At 42.8% G+C, this 21830-nt stretch overlaps 1 pseudogene; it reads left to right on the forward strand.

Annotated features, from left to right (window-relative positions):
* Window positions 1–17391: 17391 nt before the first annotated feature.
* LOC124546122 lies at window positions 17392–17509 on the forward strand (annotated as a pseudogene).
* Window positions 17510–21830: the final 4321 nt, after the last annotated feature.

Here is a 21830-nt window from a genome sequence, read left to right on the forward strand (position 1 = left end):
TTACACCAATGGAATGAAATATATCACGGAAAACTTTCTTTGTAATTCAAAAATCTTTAAAAATACATGTTTTAAGTATAAAATTAATCACTCAAATACGTGTACTGTAGCGCTAAACTGTGCGTCTTGTAACATAATCTCTGTGGAAGTGTCGTAGTTATCGTCCTCCGAAAGCTAAGTTCTGCAGAAGTCAATATACTTACCTCATGATAAACAAAAGTGAAATGCTTTGCGTATAGATATCGTAGTTATTATGCTTATTGGCGTGATGAAGAAAGTACTGTACAGTAACGTATTGTTGTGCCACGAAAAAGGCTGTCTCATTGTTGCTATACCACAAAAGTTACTACTAAAACATGTTTTTCTTTCCAGAATAAAACAGAAAACTGTCCAGATATAAAACAGATACACCGCAAAAGCCACATTGTAAATTGTCACTCATTAGTAGCGTCGTGATAAAACCGTGTAGTTGTCACATAAACTAACCACTGTGTCGTCTGGTATCTCACAGAAAGTACTTTAAACCCAGAATGTATTTTCAAGTAAACCAAAATGTTGCATTAAAATCTCATTAGCAGTACCAGTATAGGTTCCAAGTATGTAAGCCTGATAGTCGTTACGTAATCGTGCAACTAACAAGCAAGAATGTACAAATACAACACTGTGTCGTCTGTTCACTATAACAATGCATTCGTCATTTCTGTTTAAATAAGTTCTCTTGGTTCTTGATTGGATATTTAACTTCAAACATTGTTGTATGTTAACAGATTCTAAGTCTGACAACGCTTACTAGCAATGTAAAGTGAAAAGTTATATGGCAAAGACAAAGTTAAAAAGCAGATTATCTTTCAATAATCGGTTTTACATGTGAAATGTGGTACAATCTTTTACTCTTCAAAGTACTCAGAATTTCAGCTTGAACGCAATTATCATGCAGTAAACGTCGGTAAAGAATACTGGAATTTTTCACAGGGTTAGCGTCAATGTTATTTTTCTCTGAGCCAGCCGGCGCACGTGGGTGCCTGCGGTGCGAGTCATTGTCTGTCTCTTTGTTGCCGCGCGTTGTTATTGGGATTAGGAGACCTAACTTCTACAAATTCACCGTGACGAGAGGGCCCTGCTCTGTTTGAATCCCGCCAGTTCTGATGCAATTCAGGTCTGTCGTTACGATCATATCGTCTGTCGTCATGTCAGTAGATTCCATAGTTTCTTTCTTGTCGGTCACATGGTGGAGAATTTCTCCCTGAATCGTAACTGCGCGCTGATCCGTTGCGTCTAAAGTTATTCTGTCTCCCTTGATAGTATTTATTTTGGTTCCCATATTGTCTGTTTCCCTTATTGTCTCTGTGATAGTCATTACCACGGAGAGGTGATCTTTCCCTGTAGTTATTACTACTCTGCCAACGGTTGTCATACGGGTGGTGTCTGTTTTGGTCACGATTTGTGTTGTGATAATAGCCTTGTCGCGTCCAGTTATCATTTCTGTCGTCACGGAATTGTGACAGATGTGACCTGTAGTGATTGTTTTCCTGTTTTCGCATCCCGCGACGGTATGTGTCAACTTCCAGTTCTTGTAACAGTCCCTGAAATGCTTCAATGTCGTCTTTGCAACGTCCTGCCAAAATAATATGTCGTAAATGTTCAGGCAGTTTGATTAAGCAAATGCGGATGAGTTCTGAGGGGCTGTATGGGTTTGAAAGATACTGATTCTTATGTAACATGTCTTCAAAATATTTGACAAGACTGGAAAATTCAGATTGTTCAAAGTGTTTCATCATCATGATGCTATGTTTTACACGGTCTTGTGTGGCTTGAGACCAATATGCTGAGAGGAAGGCATGGTAAAACTCTCCTTCACTGCGGCAATCGTGAATTACCGATCGCATTCTTACAGCTGGTTCATTCTCCAAGTAGCCACACATAAATTCTAATCTGTGTTCTAACGACCAGTTGGGAGGAAAACAATGAGAAAATTGATGGAGCCATGCTTGTGGATGAATGTCGTTGCCTGAATTCTTAAATGTTTTGAATTTACGTGTAGTAATGAACAGCTTATAGTCAAAATCATCATGTCGGCGAGTCGCATATCGGTCATTGTTAGGTCGTGTCGGCCGTTCCATCTCGAAATTCGGTGCACATTGCCAGTTTCTTTCATAACTTCCGAAATGCCCTGTGTTATTATTTTGCGTCTTTTCCGTATTTCTAAGTCCCTCTTCCCGTGTTGGGGCGCGAGTGTCCTCTGAAATACGTAATTCTTGTATTACCTGTGTCAGCTGATCTTTTACTTCCCGGATTTCTCTTTGGTGTTGCGTATTAATTTGATTCTGATTTTGTTTGAATTTCCTAATTTGTTCATACTCTTCTGTGTCTGTGAAGGCTACAGGTGTTGTGTCATTCAGATCATCATCTACCTTTGTAGATAAGTTAGTGAACTGATCTGAAAGTTCGGCTACTTTATCCGATAGTGTACTTATTTCCTCAGTGTGTTTTTCTGAACCAAGTTTTAGAGTATCTACTGTGTCCTTTAAGTTTTCCTGAGTTTTTGCAAGTTGCGTAACCGAATCGGTAGATACAACTGAGTCAAATTTAGCTTGCAAGGTCTCATGATTTTCATGAACAATAGTTTGCAGTTCTTTTATGGCTGCTTCGTGATTCTGTAATGCATTTTCATGCCGCGAAAAAATAGGTTGAAAATGCTCACAAATTTGAGTTTTTACGTCATTACAGACTTTTTGACATTTCGATTCAATGTTATGTAACTCAGTAGTTAAATCTTCACGTGTTTGTTCAAGAGTTTGTTCCAATGAGTCTAACTTTTTAAGATTTTGTTCCACTGTGTCTAACTTTTGCAGTGTTTGTCTCTGATTTTGTTCCATTGTGTCTAACTTTTTGAGATTTTGTTCCACTGTGTCTAACTGTTGCTGTGTTTGTCTCTGGTGTTGTTCCATTGTGTCTAACTTTTCAAGCTTTTGTCCCATTTGTTGCATTAATTGTAATAACAATGCACTGGTGTCTGAAACATGTTCCTCAGTGCTTTTCGGCAGTGAAGTTGCACCGGCAACATTCACATTTTGAAAAGCGGAAAATGTGTCTTGACTCATTTGAGAAAACGGTGAGAACCCAAAACCTGAGTCTGCAGTATTTGCAATATTGTGTTCTGTCATTCCCGATTCCTGAGGCGAGCTGTTGCCGACCAATCGATCGATAACGCTTTCCTGTTCACTACCTGTTTCACTGTCTACACCATTGTTTGCCGCCCGCTCCATTTCCCTATGCGCAATTACCAAATTACTACTTTGAACATTAGTTAATTCATTACTCTGCGGCGCTAACACACTGCCTTCGTCTTCACTGTCATTTCTCAGTTTACTTTGGAGCCTAGTATTACGTTTTTCACACGCCATAATTGTCACAATATTTCACACGACAACACAGAAAAACACAATTTGAAGATCAAAAATAAGAGAACACATTAACGTAGCACTGAAAATAATATCTAGTTAATTGCAAGCGCAGCTGCGAAATACTTGGTGCAAATCTACATGCATGCCACAACTGTTTTACTGTACAACAATGAAAGACTGCAACTACAAAGGAAATTCTCTCTATAATTACACGCTAGCAATGAACAGAATCTACACTAATTACACAAACTACAAGAAAAAAATCAGAAGATTTCAGTGAGGTATCCTCGGCTAAGGGTCGACATATGAAACGTCCCCTTTGAACAATTCTTACACGACTGTCCTTAAACTGACACACAATATTTTGTTAGCGCAACGCAATCTGACTTTCAAAATTCCCTACAAAAGAATGGCCCTGACTAACATTAAACTACACCTTTCACAAATCACTTACCTCACAAAAATCTTCGCTGCTCAAGCTACTGCAATACAGCGAGCGCCACTACTGCCAGCTAAATAAAAGATTCAAACTATGGAAGGCACTAACTACTGATAGGGATAGTTAGCAAATGAAAGATATTAATAGAGAACAAACAATGTATTTACCTTGATATCATCGTATATAAATATAGCAGTTCATGACAAATTTCAAAACTCCGCCATCTCTCTCCCCACATCCACCACTGCTGGCGGCTCACCTCCAACTGCGCAACGCTACGCGCTGTTCACATCCAGCTGCCGCTGCCCAACACTACAATGGCAGACAACAATGTAAACTAGCCACAGACTGCACACAGCACAGCCAGTGATTTTCATATTGAGCGCTACGTAACGTTGCCAATAAGAAAACATAAACAGCCTACTTACATAGAGAAAACATAAACAGCCTACTTACAGTATTTAGCGCAGTTGTTAGATCGGCTACTGCGGCTACAATGGCAGGTTATCAAGTCTTAAGTGAGTTTCAACGTGGTGTTATAGTCGGCGCACGAGCGATGGGACGCAGCATCTCCGAGGAAGCGACGAAGTGGGGATTATCCCGTACGACCATTTCATGAGTGTACCATGAATATCAATAATCCAGTGAAATATCAAATCTCCGACATCGCTGCTGCTGGAAAAAGATCATGCAAGAACGGGAACAACGACGACTGAAGACAATCGGTCAACGTCACAGAAGTGCATCTCTTCCGAAAATCGCTGCAGATTTCAATGCTGCGCCATCAACAAGTCGAAACATTTTCGATATGGGCTTTCGCAGCCGAAAGCCCACTCGTGTATGCTTGATGACTGTTCAACACAATGTTTTACGCCTCGCCTGGGCCCACCAACATCGGCATTGGGCTGTTGATGACTGTAAACATGTTGCGTGGTTGGACGAGTCTCTTTTCAAATTCTATCGAGTGGATGGACGTGTACGGGTATGGAGACAACCTCATGAATCCACGGACCCTGCATATGACTAGGAGACTGTCAAGCTGGTGGAGACTCTGTAATGGCGTGGAGCGTGCAGCTGGAGTGATATGGGACCCCTGATACGTCTAGATACGACTCTGACACGTACGTACGCATCCTGGATCCATTCATGTCCATTGTGCATTCCGACGGACTTGGCCAATTCCAGCAAGACAATGCGACAGCTCCCACTTCCAAAATTGCCACAGAGTGGCTCCAGGAACGCTCTTCTGAGTTTGAACACTTCCGCTGGCCATCAAACTCCCCAGATACGAAACATTATCGAGCACAGTTGCCTCCAGCACTACTTCAGTCATTAGTCGAGTCCACGCAACGTCGTGCTGTGACACTTCTGCGTGCGACACGATATTAGCCAGGTGTACCAGTTTCTTTGGGTCTCCAATGTAGTTAGTACCGGTATGTTAGATTACTGATTTAGGGCAAGTCCATTAATTATGTGAGTTAGAAATGCCGGTAATTAGCCCGGGAAAAGCCCACTAATTCTTATTTAGAGGAGGAGGTCAATTAAAACTTCTTGTTAGCTTTTTAATTCAGAAAACCGCCATTATAATAAAAGATAACATTTCGTTTTATAGGATTAATCCCGAGCATAGACAATATTAACGTATGCCCCAATCTTTACGCGGACTATGATTTGAACTGAATGCATTATATGGGCGTATGCCCGAGATTCCCACGACGTGAAAGGCGTGCCGCACAAGTTCCCAAGCAGAGCAGCTGAATTCATACGTCAGCTGAGAAAGAAAGTATGTTATTGTGTTTAAAAGGAAATTGTACCAAAACTTTTATAAAGTGTGTATTGATTGGCATGCTGAGAAGTCGAAACAGAGAGGCTAATTTTCTGTGAAAGGAAGTTAAGCTCAAGGCCACTGACAAGAATTCTCTTAGTGATCATATAAATTCAGAAACTGAGAAGGTACGTAACGATAAGGCTTGGAAGATGGCACAAACAATGTTGTCTTTCATATGAGTAGTAACATTCAGTGGCATTAGTCTGTTTCAGTGAAAGGTCAATTTTTAACCGATCTGTTAAAACAATTAGGCCTACTATTCTCAGGAACCTTTTTGTCGGCCGTCCGACGGTTATAAAAATCAATACTAGGAGCTATTCAGGGTAGATTGTTTACAGCAAGGTGTTTTCACGCCTTAAAAAACTGTTTAATACAGTTCCTCTGTAAATACATGTTTTTATTGAAATGTTTCTAATCAATTTTTGAAACCAATAAAAAAGTTTTCAGTTTACGTGTATATTCTAACGTTTGTTAGTAGAGTTTTATACAGGCTACAGTAGTGGGATAACGAGATTCGGAAAGTGCTAAGAAAGCAAAGGCTGTTGCACTCTCGGTTCAAAAGAGGACACACAAATGTCGACAGGCAAAGATTAGTAGAGATTCGCGCGTCTGTGAAAAGATCTATATGCGAAGCATACAACAGCTACCTTTACCCTAGGTAAAGGTCTGGCGGAGAACCCGAAAAATTTTGGTCCTATGCAAAATCTCTAAGTGGTCTAAGGCTTCCTTCCAGTCACTCGTTGACCAGTCTGGTTTGGCAATAGAGAGTAACAAAAGGAAGGCAGCAGTTTTAAATTCCATGTTTAAGATAAGAAGGCGTTCACGCAGGAGAATCGTACAAACGTACCGTCGTTTTGACCATCGCACAGAGCCCCGTATGGATGACATACTAATAAGCATCCCAGGCGCAGAGAAACAACTGAAAGAGCTGAAAACATATAAGTCATCAGGTCCGGATGGAACCCCAGTTTGGTTTTACAAAGAGTACTCTACATCGTTGGCTGCTTACCCAGTTTGCATTTATCGCGAGTCTCTCATCCAGCGCAAAGTGCCAAGCGACTAGAAGAAAGCGCAGGTGACTCCTTTATATAAGAAGGGTAAAAGAACGGATCCGCAAAATTACAGACCAACATCATTAACATAGGTTTGCTGCAGAATTCTATAGCATACTGTGAGTTCGAATAGAATAAATTTCCTAGAAACCGAAAAGCTCATGACCACGAATCAGCGCTGCTTTAGAAAGCATCGCCAGTTCGAAACCCAGCTTGCTGCTTTCTCAAGGTATATACTGCAAACTATGGATGAAGGGCAGCAGGGAGATTCCATATTTCTATGTTTCCGAAAAGCATTCGACACGGTACCCCACTGCAGACTGTTAACGAAGGTACGCGCATGTGGAATAGGCTCCCAGATACATGACCGGCTCGAAGACTTCTTAAGTAATAGAACCCGGTGTGTTGTCCTCGACGGCGAATGTTCATCGGAGACAGGGGCAACATCAGGAGCGCCCCAGGTAAGTGTGATAGGACCGTTGCTATTTCCTGTATACGTAAATGATCTGGCAGACAGGGTGGGCAGCAATATGCGGTTGTTCGCTGATGATGCTGTGGAGCACATGAAGGTGTCGAAGATATGCGACTGTAGGTTGATACAAGATAACCTTGACAAAATTTCTAGTTGGTGTGATGAATGGCAGCTTGCTCTTAATGTAGAAAAATGCAAGTTAATGCGGAGGAGTAGGAAAAACAAACCCGTAATTTTCGGATACAGCATCACTAGTGTCCTGCTTGACACAGCCACGTCGTTTAAATACGAGGGCGGTTCAGAAAGTAACCTCCGATTGGTCACAGTGCGGGTTGTGGGGGGAGTAGCGACGCCATCTGTGCGTTCACGCACTCAACAGGTCAGTCGGCATCAAGCCGTGGTCGAGTAAACGTCGTACCTGCGCTAGTTTAGTTTTTGTGGCAGTTTGAAATGTGTGCTGCAATATAAAACCCCGCCAAATGTGAAGTGCGTGCTGTCATAAGGTTTTTTACAGCCAAAGGATATTCTGCAGCAGCTATTCATCGTGAGCTTTGTGCCGTGTACGGACCAAGAGCTATGAGTGAAGGAGTTGTCCGTGAATGGGTACGTTTATTTAAAAGTGGACGAGAAAACGTTCATGATGAAGAGAGGAGTGGTAGACCATCATTGGTGACTGACGAACTCGTTCAGACAGTTGATGCAAAAGTTCGTGAAAATCGACGTTTCTCAATGTCGGAGTTGTCTACTGGTTTTCCACAGATTTCTAAGACTCTCTTGTACGAGATAGTGACAGCAAGATTGGGTTACCGTAAGTTCTGTGCACGATGGGTGCCCAAAATTCTTACCGACCACCACAAAACTCAAAGAATGGCCTCTGCATTAGACTTTCTGTCACGTTACGAGGACGAAGGAGAACCATTGTTAAACAGAATCGTGACCGGTGACGAAACCTGGATTAAGTACGTGAACCCTGAGACAAAAGAACAATCAAAGATGTGGGCACATTCAAATTCGCCTACCAAACCAAGAAAAGCCTCGCAAGATTTTTCTGCCAGAAAACTGATGGCAACGGTGTTTTGGGATGCCAAAGGGGTGTTGTTGGTTGAATTCATGGAACGTGGTACGACCATTAATCAAGACGTGTACTGTGAAACAATAAAAAAGTTACGACGGGCTATACAGAACAAACGCCGTGGTATGCTGACTTCCGGTATCGTTTTTTTGCACGATAACGCCCGTCCTCACTCTGCTCGCAGAACAACGGCCCTTCTTGAGTCCTTCAAGTGGGACGTTATCAACCATCCACCTTACAGCCCAGACCTGGCGCCAAGTGATTATCACCTCTTCATGCATTTGAAGAAATGGCTCGGGTCACAGCGGTTTGATGACGACGAAGAGCTCAAAGATGCGGTCACAGGCTGGCTCCAGGCACAAGCGGGTGATTTTTATGCAGAAGGAATTTCAAAGCTTGTGAAGAGATACGATAAGTGCCTCAATCGCTATGGAGACTATGTAGAAAAATAGTGCAAAGATGTAGTTGTAAGATGTATATATTAAAATATTTTTATTTAACTTGGTGTATTTTTTTAAATCAACCGGAGGTTACTTTCTGAACGGCCCTCGTATCTGGGCGTAACGCTGCGAAGCGATATCGAATGGAACGAGCATGTGAGGATTGTGGTAAGGAAGGCGAATGATCGAGTTCGGTTAATTGGGAGAATTTCAGGAAAGTGTCTGTAAAGGAGACCGCATATCGGATTTAAGTGCGAACTATTCTTGAGTACTGTTGGGTTGTTTGGAATCTGTACCACGTTGGACTGAAAGAAGACATCGAAGAAATTCGGAGGCGAGCTGCTTTGTATTATCGCGAAATAGGGGAGATAGTGTCACAGACATGATACGTGAATTGCAGTGGCAATCATTAAAACAAAGGCGTTTTTCGTTGCGACGGGATCTTCCCATGAAATTTCAATCGCCAGTTTTCTCCTCCGATTGCGAAAACGTTCTGTTGGCACCGACCTACATAGGGAGAAATGATCATCACGACAAAATAAGAGAAATCAGGGCATGCAAAGAAAAATTTAAGTGCTCGTTTTACCCGCGTGCCGTTCGAGAGTGGAACGGTAGAGACACAGCATGAAGGTGGTTCATTGAACCCTCTGCCAGGCACTTTATTGTGAATATCAGAGTAATCATGTAGATGAAGATGTAGATTAGTTACCGGTAGGTTGGATCAGCATGCGAGTGTTACAGAGATGCTTCGCAAGCACAAATGGGAATTCCTGGAGGTAAGAAGACATTAATTTCGAAGACTACTACTGAGAAAGTTTAGAGAACTAGTATTTGAAGCTCACTGCACAAAGTTCCTTCTGCCGCAACATACATTTCGCGTAGGAACCACGAAGATAAGATACGAGAAATTACAGCTCATACGGAGATATATAGACAGTCGTTTTGTCCTCCCTCTATCTGCGAGTGGAACAGAAATGGAAACGACTAGTTTTGGTAAAGGGTACCCTCAACCACACACCGTAGATGTAGATGCCGATGTAAAGGAAGAACACGAATGCCGATGGAGTGAGTGAGGATTAGGAAGGGTGGTATCGCCGCCTAATTTGTATTTACTTGTTTTAAGAAATTATTTTTAAAAATAACCACGATCCTAGAGAGCCATTTGGCAGCTATCAAAACAATGTTTAATTAAACTTGTTATACATCACATTTCACGAAACTTCATAAATGAGTGAAGTGGGAGAAAATTAAAAAAGCGAGACAAAAAGGCAGCTCACATAATTAACCGACGTTCCCTTGCCACATCAGAAGGCACAGATATCACAGACAAAAATGCCAGAAAACGTGAAGTACTCACAATCAATCCAATTTGTCAGGAAGGAAACCAATGAGCAGAGGCAGGACCTTCGAAAAGCAGCAGATACCACGCTCACGGCACAGTTAACACTGAGAGAGAGAAAAGTGCTGCCCACCGCACATTGTTGCCTCATCACAGTATGCACTGTGATTTAGCCAGGGATTTCCCAACGTATGTGCAATCATATCGCGTTTTGGCCAGAAATCTCCTGCCAATTCGCGAAATGATTGGCCAAAGTCGTATGTACGCCGTTTCTTTCAAGTAATTGGCTTTGGCCAATCCTCCAAAGTGCGAAATGGCCGGCTAATTCGCGATTGGCCGGTCTTCAGGCTTTGGCCGTAACATATAAATTCAAATCTTCCTCGTGTAGCCGGCCTTTGTGACCGAGCGGTTCTAGGCGCTTCAGTCCGGAACCGCGCTGCTGCTGCGGTCGCAGGTTCTAATCCTGTCGCGGGCATGGATGTGTGTGATGTCCTGAGGTTAGTTAGGTTTAAGTAGTCCTAAGTCTAAGCGACTGATGACTTCAGATGTTGAGTCCCACAGTGCTTAGAGCCATTTGAACCATTTTTTCCCTCGTGAATTAGTCTATCTATTAATGAAAACCGAATCAAAATCCCTACAGTAGTTCCTAAGGCATTAAGAGACAGAAAATTGCGGCAGCGAACTTTAATTTGTAAAATGTGTGAATATCAATACTTTTGAAATCATAATTCTACCTTTTATACACGTAAGTCCATTACCAGCGGTAATTCTTCCAGTTGCTGAAATGATCAACGTAAGAAACATTCTGCATAAATCACTCACGACATCATCCCTTCACTCCCCTGATAATTAAGTATGATGGTCGTGGTGATAAGTTACTATGGGACCAAACTGCTGTGATCATCGATCCCTAGTCTTACACACTATTTAATCAAACTTAAACTAACGCTGAAGACAACACGCACGCTCATGCGCGAGGGAGGACTCGAACGTCCGACTGGGGAAGCCGCGCGAACCATGACAAGGCGCCCGAGACCACGCGACTACCCCGCGCGGCAATTAAGTATGCTATCAGCTTTCACGTCTTTGACGCCACCATTGCGTCCATGGCCCAGCACCACACTCGACAGGCTCACGTAGTTTACTCAAGCAGTAATGTTACCAATCATTATTTTTAACTTTCCGTTAACTACATTGGAAGTTTCCATCAAAAATGCGTTAGAACATGTTTTATGATAGTAAAATCCGTCAGAATAAAAGTGCAGTAGGTACAGTATTTTGTAATGATTTTATTTACTTATTTCGAGTCACATCTAAAAGTAATTTATTATAAAATTAAATCTATGTCACTGACACTTTAAATGTTGAAATCTTGGTTTACAGCAGGAACAGTAGAAGTCGAAAGCTTATTGTAACTTTTCGCTGTTTCGATCATATTTGTTACTTTATGAGACAATTCGAACGATTAGTAAGTTTTGTCACTTCATTTTGGTCGTGACCGCATGTTAAAATTGCATTTACCATATTTATATCTTTATTTTATTTCTTAGTTTACATTTTACTACATTTCTGACATCAAAAGCCGTTTCGACGTCAGCATTCGAATAAGGTAACAACGAAATATAAAAAGCAATACCACACAATTTCTTGAATGGATTTTTTCCGGTGCATCTTCATATTGTTTTAACCTGTGACGAAAATTCTAAATAATTCCTCTCTCCACAGCGTAGAGTTTATAAAGTTTTATTACATTTATGTAAGCTATATTTGGTTATATGAATATTGCAAATGGTCCAACAGCCAAATTAACGATTCCTTGTGAATCTTCACTACATTTTTATAAGAGAATAAATTAGTTTTCTGAAGCCCTTCAGCATTATCAGATAATCTGGAACTAATAGCAAAATTATACTGTTCTTAATAGCATGACTATGAAAACTGGTTAATAATACGTTTGGTAGCGATCAAACTAGAGGGTCGTCAGTCCCTTTTTCATCACGCAAACAAGGCTCAAATTAAAACGATTCCCATAGTGGGGATAGTAAAAGGGCGGAAAACTAATGGGGAACCACACCGAAAGAGAAAATGAAAGAATCTAACCAAAAGAGGAAAAGTACACTAAAAGGAAAAGTAGTGGAAAGTATTAAAATAATATAGTGGATGGCCATGGCTGACTGATCACAAGAATAAAAAAGGATGAGCGAGTCACTCTGCAGCACACTAAAACGTCCAGCATAAAAGAGAAGGCGAGATGAATACACACATGAACGAGAAGAACATCAAGTCAAACAGCCGAGAAAGAGTGAGGAAGAGTTAACATGGAGGGAGTGTGGAGGCCTGGAAGAGAAGGCCAGACACCCAACTGTAGATAGTGTGATAAACCCCCCTTACGAATAAAACGTAAAACAATATCAGCCATTGAGGCACTGTCGCCCAATACTGGAGGCAGGTTACGGGGAAGTATAAAAGGCCTCCGCAGAGCGACTAAAATCGGTCAGTCCAACAAGATGTGGTCGACAGTCATGTTGGAGCCGCAGCAACACTGAGGTGGGTCCTCGACAGAGGAGGTGACCTTGTGTTAGCCAAGTATGTCTGATGGGGAGCTGGCAAAGGACAATGGATTCCCTGCGAGTGGCTTGCATGGATAACCGCCACACATTCGTTGTCTCCTTGATAACACGTTGTTTATTTGATGTACTGAGAGTGCGCCTTTCAGTATCCCAGATCGCAAAATATTTGCGGCGGAAGACTGATCGAAGATCAGTCTCCGGCAGGCCAATCTCCAGAGTTGGTTTACAGGTGGGCTGTCTGGCCAGGTGGTCAACAAATTCATTGCCCAAGATCCCGACATGTCCTGGGGTCCAATGATAGTCACTGAACGTCCAGTGTTGCTGAGGGCATAAAGAGACTCCAGTGTAGTCAGTATCAAAGGATGGCGAGGGAAACACTGGTCGAGAGCTTGTAGGCTGTTTAAGGAGTCACTACAGATGAGGAAGGATTCACTGGTGCAGGAGCAGATATTCCCAAGAGCGCGATAGATGTTTGATCCATCAGTGTAGACTATTTCTGAGCCCTGGAAGTCGCCAAGAATAGAGAAAAATTGCCAGCGGAGGGACTCAGTTGGAACTGAGCCTTTTGGGTCTTGCGACAAGTTCAGACGAAGTTGTGGCCAAGGCATGGACCATGCAGGTGTACATAAGTGAACCCGCAGGTAGAGGGAAACTGTCGAGCGCAGTAAGAAGTGACCGGACACGGATTCCAGTTGGAATCCCTGATCTGGGCCGCCATTGCGGGAGATGGATTCCTGTATTAGAGAAAAGGTAGCGTTTGCCAGGCACGATGACAAGTAATAGCAACTCTCGTCGTGGACAGACTGGCATTATCTTACAGAAATGTAAGCCCAGAATGGCCTTCCATGAAGTGCAAGAAAATGGGGCGAAGAATATCGTCGACGTACTGATGAGAGGGTATGGCGGATGACAACCAAAGGAATCCTGCTATGAAAAGAAATGGCACCCTAGGCTATCACTCCTGGTTGTCGGGGCAACGCTGGCGACAGTCGAGCTGGTATCCCAACACTGTCTGGAGTGCAGGTATCGGGGTTCAGTTCGAGCGGGACTCATTACCGAAGACAGTTTTATTCCAATCAGTGAGATTATAGGCCGAAAACGTATTTGGAGACGCTCTAGACAGCAGTAGGATATCAGTCCGACTGTCGCCTGCCCAACCGCCAGAAGTGATGGTCTGGGACGCCAATTGTTTTCACAGCAGCTCCTTTTTGGTTGTCGTCTGCGGCATCCTTACAGCACAGTGGCACGTCGACGATATTCTACGCCCCATTTTGTTGTCCATGGCAAGTAATCCTGGGCTTACAATTCAGTAAGATAATGCCAGCCCGCACACGGCGAGAATTCCTACTGCATGTCTTCGCACTTGCCAACCCTTACTTTTGCCAGCAAGTTCGCGGATCTCTGTCCAGTTGAGAACGTTTGGGGCATTATGGGCAAGGCCCTCAACCAGCTCGGGATTTTGACGATCTAACGCGGCTATTGGACAGAATTTGGTACGATATTCCTCAGGAGGACATCGAACAACTCTCTTAATCAATACCAAGCCGATAACTGCTTGCGTAAGATCCAGAGGTGGGCCAACGCGTGACTGACTTGCACAATTTGTGAAGCTCTTTCTCTTGAATAAATCATCCATTTTTTCTAAATCGTAATCATTTGTTTGTCTGTACATGAAATGAGTTGGTGCATAAGTTCGTAGGGTTTTTCCGTAAGTTCAATTAACATAACAAATACACATAACAGTGACTTTAGTCAACAATAATATATCCATGCCACTATTTACAGCAGTCTGTCCACAGCTGTAGATGTCACTTGGTTTTGAGGTGAAGAAATGGTCGAGCCATGTTCGGAAGGCATTTTCATGTGAAAAGAAAGTCTCTGAAAGTTGTTCAATAAAAAGCGAAAAAGGGGAAAGTCTGAGAGTGGAAGATCAGGTGAATAAGGTGGGCGCAGAATGACTTCTCAACCTAACTCCTTTGCAGGGGCGGTGGCAGGGGGGGGGGGGGGGGGGCTATGGGGGCTATAGCCGTCCCCCTCCCCCCCCCCCCCCCCCCACCTCATGGAGTATCATATTACACTGGATAAAATGACTTCAGAAGTCAGCAAATATATTACTCCAACAGATTCAATTTTTCTTTTTATAATTATGTAGCAATATAGGTTGAAATGTATTCCTAACACATTTTAACAAAAGAATAAGAGCGGCAAATAGCTTACTACCTAAACTAATAAATATCAGTTAACTTAAAATAGGCGTCTTATTTTTTATTAATACACACTTATTACCCTGAACTCCAAAACAGTTACCAAAAACTACTTCAAGCATCACCAAATTTTACCAATTTGTCGATAGAGGACCCAAACTCTCCTTCTGTTAAGCCACATTCCATTCCCCCAAACTCCCTCCCCCCCCCCCCCCCTCCATTAGCCCCCCCCTCCCCTTGACCGACTTCTAGACTCGCCCCTGCTCGTTTATGGTACGAGGGTAATCCCAAAAGTAAGGTCTCCTGTTTTGTTATAAGTTCATAGACCTGTTTATTTCTACAATGGTTTACATCAGTTTACAGCTTGAACATTTAGCTATTTTTCGACATAGTCACCATTTCTGTCGATGCATTTTTGTAGACGCTGTGGCAGTTTTTGTATGCCCATGTCATACCACCTCGCCGCCGTGCTGTTCAGAAAGTTATGAACCTCCTCTTTCATCTCGTCATCGGAGCTGAATCGCTTTCCGGCCAAATGTTCTTTTAACCTGGGGAACAGGCGCCAAGTCAGGATTATAGGGTGGGTGGGTGATTATGTTCCACTGAAACTGTTGCACGAGAGCAACGGTTTGCCGAGCGATGTGTGGGCGAGCGTTGTCATGGAGAATGTGTACGCCCTTGCTCAACATTCCTCTTCTCCGGTTCTGAATCACCCGTTTGAGTCTTTTCAGAGTCTCACAGTGCCTGTCAGCGTTAATTGTGTTCCTAGCGATTCAGCTGCGACGACGAGGTGAAAGAAGAGGTTCATAACTTTCTAAACAGCATGGCGGCGAGCTGGTATGACATGGCCATACAAAAACTGCCACAGCGTCTACAAAAACGCATCGACTGAAATGGTGATTATGTCGAAAAATATCTAAATGTTCAAACTGTAAACTGATGTAAACCATTGTAGAAAAAATGGCTCTGAGCACTATGCGACTTAACTTCTGAGGTCATCAGTCGCCTAGAACTTAGAACTAATTAAACCTAACTAACCTAAGGACATCACACACATCCATGCCCGAGGCAGGATTCGAACCTGCGACCGTAGCGGTCACGCGGTTCCAGACTGAAGCTCCTTTAACCGCACGGCCTCACCGGCCGGCAAACCATTGTGGAAACAAACATGTCTATGTACTCATAAAAAATAGGGGGCCTTACTTTTGTGATTACCCTCGTAATTTTTGTCACTCTAGCAGAATACAGGCGGACTTTATCGAGGAGTAGCATCACTTCTTCCTAGTAGCTGCCCTTGTATTGCGCCTGAAAGACGTCTCAGTTGTTGACAATAGATGTCAGCACTGATGGTTACACTTCGGGGAATTAATTCGTATACACTACACCGTCGCTGTTCTAGCAAATGCATAACATTACCAATTGTGGATGTGCACAGGTCTTTGTACGGGAAGTTCCTGCTTTGTATGGGGTCAACCATTCCTTCCTCTTGTTAAGATAAAGACATCATTTATCGTCACCAGTGACGATACAGGATAGGAATGGGCGATGTTGTTCAAGAGCCAATTGACGACTAGCATGCAGCGGTGCATATCGGACCACTTGCTGATTTCTGGGATTTTGGCTTAGAGCATGTAGTACCCATACCGCGATTTTTGAACCTTCCTCACTGCATGCAAATGTTGCACGATGACGGAATGATCACAGTTCATCACATCTGCCAGGTCTCGAGTGCACTGACGTGGATCATTGTGGATTAATTCATCACACCTCGAAGGTACTTCGGAACGTGGAGAATCACTAATGTTAAAACAATCTTCCTTAGAATGAGAAAACCAGTTTCTTGCCGTGCCCTGTCCTATGGCATTATCCTCATACACGGCGCAAATGTTTCTGGCTGCCTCCGAAACGTCGACAATGTTCCGATGCTTGACAACCCATTTTCTGGGGTCCACAGCTCCAGTCACTATCTTCAAGAGACAAACTGTGAATATGTGAAGTCAAATAGCAACAGTGAACTACAAACAAAAAATGACAATCCATAAATAAACCCATAGCAACGGGATTACCAACGTGCAAGATAAAACGCTACGAACTCATGCACCAGCGCAATACATCACGAACTGATTTCCGTCCCATTCGGATAATTCATTCGTGGTGCGTCGTTTTTTGTCTTAGAGTGTATATTACTACTATGCCAAGTATTTTTTATACAATAATATCAGTGTACTCGTCCAAAAGCAGACCGAATTTTCCGCCTTCAATATCACGCATAAGATCGTCCTTAAAATGAGGAATGAGATTATTTTTTATAATCATAGAGAATTTTGTGTAATACATTTGCGTATCTTTAATCCCTTCGGAATCACTATCCACGTTTTTCAAGAGTTGCCCTAAATGACCCACAGTTAACAGTTTGCTTTGCTCAGCAACAAAAAGTGCTATATTATATCACACGATTTCGTTCTCACTTTTTCCCTTTGGGATATTAGTAACTTCTTTGCGTGTTGGCGTAAGGCATTTGCAGTTCTTAATGTGCTTAACTGAATTTATGTGAGCTTTTAGACAATGTTTGGCAACGGCCTTGCCGCAGTGGATACACCGGTTCCCGTGAGATCACCGAAGTTAAGCGCTGTCGGGCGTGGCCGGCACTTGGATAGGTGACCATCCAGGCCGCCATGTGCTGTTGCCATTTTTCGGGGCGCACTCAGCCTCGTGATGCCAATTGAGGAGCTACTCGACCGAATAGTAGCGGCTTCAGTGAAAATACCATCATAACGACCGGGAGAGCGGTGTGCTGGCCCCATGCCCCTCCTAACTGCATCCTCCACTGAGGATGACACGGCGGTCGGATGGTCCCGGTAGGCCACTCGTGGCCTGACGACGGACTACTTTCAGACAATATTTGTTATTGCTACCTCTGATGCACTGACAAAATTTGCACTCTAGAAACAATTCACCAGAACTATTTTCTTTTTTACCGATCCTGTCCTTTACATTGGAGCCACTCACTGCGAAACTTTTACTTATACTGTACGTTACGCATTTTTAACAGGTAACGAAACGAGCAAATGAAAAAAAAATGAAAGCTGAATGTTAACTTCCCTATGTCCCTTTTAGAGAGACCTGACAACTTAAGTCCTGTAAGATTGTTGTTCGATAAGAGGAATGGAGACTAACCTAAACTTGGAGACAGATTATTTGCACCCCGTATTGCTGTGACATAAAGAAATTAACTGCATTCTTGTATTTATTCGAAAACTGAACACTGCACACTCTTGAAAAACCTTAAAATTTATTAGTGTTTTACATTAACGTGCAACTGAAGACGAATTTTTAGGAAAGAACGTAACAATTTCCGTTCAAAAACTCAGATATTAAAAAAAAATCCCGTCTTCCATGATCCTGATTCGTTAATTCTGACACAATATTCGTAAGTTGGCAGCGCTGAAAGCAATGTCTACTGCACGCACTAGCCTTGCTACGGTTCAAGGAGAACCAACAGAGGACTGATGGGTGGCTTCTCTTTGAACTTTTGAGAAACACTCTATTTACAGAGTACACAATGGATACCAGAAATTTCCGATGGGACAACTGTGGCATTTTCGAAATTCGAGGCCATTAAAAACTTAAATTCTTAGCCCCCATTGACGCCACAAATTCGACTAAGGGGTTTCATTTATAACAGATGATTACTTAAACTGGCTTTGCACTCCATTCCACGAGTTTCGTCCCAGGGTTTACTTGTCCTAGGTAAATATTAATAAATCAGAACCAAGTATTTATACTATACTGTTTATTTCGTAAACACAGTTCACAATATTTATTTTGTAAACATAGTCCAAAATCCTAGTTCACAGTAACAACAGCTGTCGACCAGTATTTCCACTGTTGCCAAAACACTTTTGGAAAACGTTCACAGAAATATCCGCACTGATGGTCACAATGACTTACCTCTACGTCATCTCACAAAAACTGCCTTCTGGCACCTTTCAAAAATTTGTGTATAATCATATCTCTCCTCATAAGTTTAGGGGGTATGGGTTCACGAAACGAAGTATAAATATGTACTTCATAGCAAAATTAAGCTTCCCGACGGTTAGCACTATTTTAGTTTCTGTTAGTTTTAAAATATGGCTCTGAGCACTGTGGGACTTAAATCGAAGGTCATTAATCCCCTAGAACTTAGAACTACTTAAACCTAACTAACCTATGGACATCACACACATCCGTGCCCGAGGCAAGATTCGAACCTGCGACCGTAGCGGTCGCGCGGTTCCAGACTGAAGCCCATAGAACCGCTCAGCCACCACGGCCAACTAGTTTTAAAATATCAGAGTTTTTTGTTTGTATATTAAATTAATCGAAATCTGTATTCACGAGGTAGAAATCAATTTGAATCTGCCATCTTGGCAAAATAAAATAAATGCAATTTTTGCGAAATTCGAAACGATTGTAAAATGATGGGTAAAATGTCTCGTCTTAAAGGAAATTTTGTGCTGAATCAAAACTAGTGTTAGATTCTGCGAAGCTGTAATTTTTGTGAAGTTACGGAGAATTTAATATTATGATTAATATTTTATTAATATTATTTTACGTGGTGCATTTGAATTACAGTTGTGTGCCTAACGCATTATATTTTGTTCTCTAGCATATGTTGAATGAATGTTACTTTTGGAAATAGTCATTTAACTGAATGTTAATATTTCATCATAACTGTTTTCGTCAATACGTTACAGAATTTTGGAATTAGCGAAATGAGTATGTCCCCCATGATACCCATTACCCTATGATCACAGTTGTTACCGATACTCAATTCATAGCGATGAAATTAATGGGTTTCAAATTCGATATATGGATTTCTTCGAGAAATGCTAAAACACAATTTCAGAAGGATTGTATGGTGTCTATGAAATCAGTAAACAACCAGCGATGTTGTGCTGTTGTTATAAACGTGTATTTTGTATAAAAAGTAGAATTTACATTATATCAATTTAAGTTAGATTCAACGAGACTGTTGGTAGGTGCCACAATCCACTTTGCTTCAATAACCGGTAATCGATTATGAAATAATATACCACAGACTTTTTTGTGGAATACAAGCAGTGGCGTGTTTCATCCACGGATGTGGCAAGGAGTGCAGCCCTAGGAGCGATGCAGGCCGAGGCCCGCCTAGCCGTAATGCGGGGGCGGCCAGGCCGAAATGTGCGCCTCGCTCACCGCCTGACGTCAGCAGCTGTTAAGTAACAGCCTCTGCAGTCTGCACCATGACGCTGAGCGCCGAGAGAAAAGTCGCTCTAGTTTCAGCCGTTCCACGAAGAGAGTCCCACTTCTGCTGCGATGATAGCTACATCTATATCTGTTCTCGGGAATGCACTACGAAAGAGGGTGAATTTTTTTTTCACTACAAGTTGTTTGGATGTGGGGATGATTTGAATAATACACTACTGGCAATTAAAATTGCTACACCAAGAAGAAATGCAGATGATAAACGAGTATTCATTGGACAAATATACTAGAACTGACATGTGATTACATTTTCACGCAGTTTGGGTGCATAGATCCTGAGAAATCAGTACCCAGAACAACCACCTGTGGCCGTAATAACGGCCTTGATACGCCTGGGCATTGACTCAAACAGAGCTTGGATGCCGTGTACAGGTACAGCTGCCCATGCAGCTTCACACGATACCACAGTTCATCAAGAGTAGTGACTGGCGTATTGTGACGAGCCAGTTGCTCGACCACCATTGACCAGACGTTTTCAATTGGTGAGAGATCTGGAGAATGTGCTGGCCAGGGCAGCAGTCGAACATTTTCTATATCCAGAAAGGCCCGTACATGGCCTGCAACATGCGGCCTTGCAATATCCTGCTGAAATGTAGGGTTTCGCAGGGATCGAATGAAGGGTAGAGCCACGGGTCGTAAATCATCTGAAATGTAACGTCAGCTGTTCAAAGTGCCGTCAATGCGAACAAGAGATGACCGAGACGTGTAACCAATGGCACCCCATACCATCACGCCGGGTGATACGCCAGTATGGCGACGATGAATACACGCTTCCAATGTGCGTTCACCACGATGTCGCCAAACACGGATGCGACCATCATGATGCTGTAAACAGAAGCTGGATTCATACAAAAAATGACGTTTTGCCATTCGTGCACCCAGGTTCGTCATTGAGTATACCATCGCAGGCGCTCCTGTCTGTGATGCAGCGTCAAGGGTAGCCGCAGCCATGGTCTCCGAGCTGATAGTCCATGCCGCTGCAAACGTCGAACTGTTGGTGCAGATGGTTGTTGTCTTGCAAACGTCCCCATCTGTTGACTCGGGGATCGAACCGTGGCTGCACGATCCGTTACAGCCATGCGGATAAGATAACTGTCATCTCGACTGATAGTGATACGAGGCCGTTGGGATCCAGCACGGCGTTCCGTATGACCCTCCTGAACCCACCGATCCCATATTCTGCTAACAGTCATTGAATCTCGACCAACGCGAGCAGCAATGTCACGATACGATAAACATCAATCGCGATAGGCTAGAGTCCGACCTTTATCAAAGTCGGAAACGTGATGGTACGCATTTCACGAGGCATCACAACAACTTTTCACCAGGCAATGCCGGTCAACTGCTGTTTGTGTATGAGAAATCGGTTGGAAGCTTTCCTCATGTTAGCACGTTGTAGGTGTCGCCACCGGCGCCAGCCTTGTGTGAATGTTCTGAAAAGCTAATCATTTGCATATAACAGCATATTCTTCCTGTCGGTTAAATTTCGCGTCTGTAGCACTTCATCTTCTTGGTGTAGCAATTTTAATGACCAGTAGTGTAATTCCACAGATGCTGTTATATTAAACTGCTTGATAATTGCTGATAATTACTATGGAAAAACTGCCAGCTTCGATGGAACAACCGATAATTGCTGCGGAACTCACAACCAATGATAGTATGTTAACTGCAAGGAAGCCTGTACACGAACGCTATGTACGCAGTCAACAGTTCATGCAGTACGG

The sequence above is a fragment of the Schistocerca americana genome, chromosome 8 (assembly GCF_021461395.2).
Source record: "Schistocerca americana isolate TAMUIC-IGC-003095 chromosome 8, iqSchAmer2.1, whole genome shotgun sequence".
Classification (NCBI taxonomy): Eukaryota; Metazoa; Arthropoda; class Insecta; order Orthoptera; family Acrididae; genus Schistocerca; species Schistocerca americana.